At 46.3% G+C, this 4,435-nt stretch overlaps 1 long non-coding RNA gene across 1 annotated transcript in view; it reads left to right on the top strand.

Moving 5' to 3' along the window:
• The first annotated feature begins 837 nt into the window (after window positions 1–837).
• LOC123743847 (uncharacterized) overlaps window positions 838–4,435 on the top strand; it is a 4,919-nt gene continuing 1,321 nt past the window's right edge. Inside the window, exon 1 of the long non-coding RNA XR_006770714.1 lies at window positions 838–992. This is a non-coding gene — a long non-coding RNA (uncharacterized lncRNA). The remainder of the gene's footprint in view (window positions 993–4,435) is intronic.

Raw genomic sequence — 4,435 nt, 5'->3', positions numbered from 1 at the left:
CCATCAGGTCAGTCCACTCCCCTTGTCCCTACTCCATCAGGTCAGTCCACTTCACATGTCCCTACTCCATCAGGTCAGTCCACTTCGCCTGTCCCTACTCCATCAGGTCAGTCCCCTCACCTGTCCCTACTCCATCAAGTCAGTCCACTCCACCTGTCCCTACTCCATCAGGTCAGTACACCTCGCCTGTCCCTACTCCATCAGGTCAGTACACCACCTGTCCCTACTCCATCAGGTCAGTCCACCCCACCTGTCCCTACTCCATCAGGTCAGTCCACTTCACCTGTCCCTACTCCATCAGGTCAGTCCACACCCACCTGTCCCTACTCCATCAGGTCAGTCCACCTCACCTGTCCCTACTCCATCAGGTCAGTCCACCTAACCTGTCCCTACTCCATCAGGTCAGTCCACCTCACCTGTCCCTACTCCATCAGGTCAGTCCACCTCACCTGTCCCTACTCCATCAGGTCAGTTCACTACACTTGTCTTTACACTATTATACAGTATCATCATCCAGTCTTGGTTATTCCCTGTGAAAATGCCACACAACTTTAGTATGAAGAAATATTATTTGAAAGGAGAATCTTGGAATATATATGATACTATACAGTATACTTGAATTTTAAGTCCACTATGTAATTTTTTACCTTTATTTAACTAGGCAAGTCATTTAAGAACAAATTCTTATTTACAATGACGGCCTACCCATGGACAATTTTGTCCTAATAACATCTTTCTGTAGTGGTAATAATATCATGATGTCATAATAACATTTAGTAGCCATGATAGTCAAAATATTATGTCATAACTTGTTGTAAGTAGTCTTACTGGGTTTTCATGAAAATACTACTGATGTTGTACATTAGTAATTTCTTACTGGGTTTTCATGAAAATACTACCATGAGGTCATAATAATTCTGTTTCTGAGTAGTAATATTTGAGTTAGTCCTTTGTGAAGTCATGGGAATGCTGCACTGATATCATAGTCATATGTGAGTACTCTGCCTTCTACTGCAATCATGTGACTATAGATCATGTCTGTGTTCCAAATGGCACCCTATTCCCTAGTGCACTACTTTTAACCAAGGCTGGTCAACAGTAGTCGTTATAGGGAATAGGGTTTCCTTTGGGAAGTATAGAATCATTTCCCTTCGGAGCGATGCTAGTAAGTTAGCATACCAACCCCCTCCATAGGATTGTTCTCTGGCCGAGCCATCCTCTTGATGGTGATTAATATCTAATTTGGGTAACATCAACCTACTCTGATAGGCTGTTAAGGCCCAGCTCTGATTTAATTTCATAGCGGAGCAATGGACCATGAATCATGACCCCCTCTGGCGTCACCTAAGGTGTCAGGAATAAGGAGCATGAATTGGGGGTAGGGTCGAATTGCATCATGGGGGTACAAAAGGCTAGCATCTACTCCTACACTAGTGATCTGGGGCTGTATGTATCAAGATGTCTCAGAGTACGACTGCTGATCTAGGATCAGGTCCCCCCTGTCCATGTAATAATGTTAAATATGATCTAAAAGGCTACACTGATCCTAGATCAGTATTCATACTGTGAGATGCTTGATACATACAGCCATAGAGTAAGTAGGTGTGCACCTTGAGCCATCTAACCAGCATACAACTCTCCAAGGCAGACATGGGGATTCCGGTTTTGAGAATGAATGGATATGAACCACCAGGGGTAGAGGAATCTGGAGTCCCGTCAATACTAGGCATGAAATAATAAAAATATAAAAATCTCTTAGCTATACCCAGAACACATATGGATGCTTTTCTCAGAGTTTGCAGAGAACCCTCCTTTCCGTCCCCTGGTCTTTGATATGCACCTTTGCGAAGATCCCAGGTCCAATGTATCAAATACAGAGTGGCGGATAAATACACTGAGTTAGGCCTATCCTTTTATTTATTTATTTCTCCCTCACTTTTGTTTTCTCACAGCATCCCCTTGTATTTCTTTCCATCCCTCCCTTTCTCTATATTCCTCCTCCTTTCCCTCCTTTCCCTTCTTTACCTCTCCTCTCAGTCTCGCTCCCTGTCATTCCCTGGTGAGAAGATGAATATGATAGGGGCACCAGGGTGGCGCCGCAGGCCCGTCATTGGTGGACCAGCCTGGTTTAAATGCCGGGCCGGTTTAAATGCTGCAGGATTTATGAAGGATACCCACTAGGTGCCCATTGTTGACTGTCTGCCCGCCGCTGCCCCCGCGCAATCTGCCACAGAGACACTAAGCCACTTAACTACCCAGCGGGACCATGAGGAGGGGGATAGGGGGTTTCAGGTGGGCCGCATTCTCCCAGGATTACGTCCTGGGTATGTCTGTCTGTCCCATTAACCTCCTTGGTCCCTCGAAACCAGACAGGCTTCTCCCGTGCATCTGACCAATTTCCGATTCAGACTTGGTGTGGCACTAAAGCTGTCGGGTCTCCCTCACCCCAACCCCCACCTCCTTTTGTGTGTTCTGGGTTCATCTGGGAGTTAGTGTAACCTGCACACATTGCCAGACAGGTGTGTTCTTAAACGTACAGTCCAAAGTTAATGGGACACTTAAAGGGATATTTTTTTTTTTTGTCAGAGGTTTTCTGACCTCATTCTGGTCTAATGTGGAGATGTGTTCATGTTGCACGCCATCAGGCTAGATCCAGCTGTAGGCCTCAATCCCAAATGAACGGAAAAGATAAGCACTATCTTCCTAATTCTATTCAGTACTTCCATTTTTGATTCATTAGGATGTAAGCTATATAACTCATATAGACTTTCTACACCACCATTGCCATCGGTTGTGGACTCATCTCGACATTGGATCACTTTGATATCTGAAAACATCTGACAAACTTTGGTTTTGGAGCAAACAGTCCCTTTAACGCCCCGCTACCCTCCAACCCAGCGCTCTCTATTCTGCCACTGCCAGTGAACTTGCAGTTCAACAACGGCAAGGTCAGTCTTGTCAGTTTCGCTCCCTCCATTGTCTGGCTGTGAAAGCAGGTAATGTTAGGTCTGTCTGGCCTGTCTAGAGAGAAAGAAGAAGGCCTGATGGATGAGCCGCATTGAACTGGAGGCCGAGACAAGCCACAGGGAACCTGAGGACAGGGATAGAGAGATGGTCAGACAGATTAAGCTGTGGGACGTGGAGGGAGGGGGGAGGCAAAGGGAAGGGGGACGCTTTGTCCCTAAGAGTCTGTGGAAGGCAAGCTGGTCAGTCACGCTCTCAGTTAACAGAGCGAGAGACAGACTTCCTTCCCCTGGTGTTTCGGGAGCACTCAGTGATGCGTGCAATGATTGAGGTGGGGCAATGGTCAATATCATGCCTGTCTGTCTGCAGGCAGTTTCTCCTTGCCACACTTCAAGTGTGTTGTTTTAACCTCAACCTTTGGTTGGTTCAAAGGTCATATCCAATCTCTCTTGACATTCAGATTTATGATTCTAAAGAGTGGGATTCCTCATTATTGTAATCCATGAATCACTTTTCATGAAAGGTTCTTTGGGGTCTTCAGCTCCACCAGGGGTTTGGAGTTCATCCACTTTTCTTCAACCACTAGACATTCTTTTTTTCCCCAGGAGCTCCTCTTCTGACCTAATTGAACATCATTGTGGATTGTTGTGACTGGAAACACCACAGGCCCTCTGTTTGCCAGTGGGCCCGTGGCCAGATCTTAGCCCGGGTACAGTCTGCCTGACGCCAGCCCTTCCCCAAACCCCAGGTGGCAGGGAGAGGTAGGGGGAAGACGGGGGTGAGGGGCGAGGGCAGGCATAAGCCTCAGAAGAGGGTTATTTGGCTTTGGCGCTCTTCCTGGTAACGTTTTTTTGCCTCTTTGTTTTGCCGTCCAGTCTCACAGCAGACAAGGCTAGATCCTGTTACAATGATAGCCAGGCCATTTGTAGGCGTTGACAGGAACTTTGTTGGTTAGAAAGGCTTCCTATGTTAACTGGTTTCTTGTAAAACCTAAACTCCATTAATCTTTGCTTGAGGCTTAGCACCTACACACATTCAAATTTCTGAAGCATGGTGGTCAGAAGTGGATCCATTGTCCCGGAGGAATTTCTGTACATTTTGGACAGATCAAGTTACACATAGATTTGTAGACCGAAGAAACGTTAAAAACTTTGGTTGTGCATGTTTTTAAGGCTAATCAGCATGACAAAAAACTCCTAGCGTACTGTTTAAAGAATAAAAAGTGATAGCCTACTTTAGGCCTCAAAATAAGTTATTCAGAAGAACATCTGTCTGACAAACTCTTAGCCGATGAAGCCCAGAAGCCTCAGTCAGTCACACACATGTCTTCAAGGCCAGGCGTCTGCTAGCATGTCATATTGCTGCATTTTATTACACACACACAGGCGTGAACGCACACACACACACGCACGCTCGCTCGCACGCACGCACGCACGCACGCACGCACGCACGCACACACACACACACACAC

This window comes from Salmo salar, chromosome ssa07, assembly GCF_905237065.1.
Source record: "Salmo salar chromosome ssa07, Ssal_v3.1, whole genome shotgun sequence".
NCBI lineage: Eukaryota > Metazoa > Chordata > Actinopteri > Salmoniformes > Salmonidae > Salmo > Salmo salar.
The sequence above is the reverse complement of the archived record's forward strand: the minus strand, read 5'-3'. Positions and strand labels throughout refer to the sequence as shown.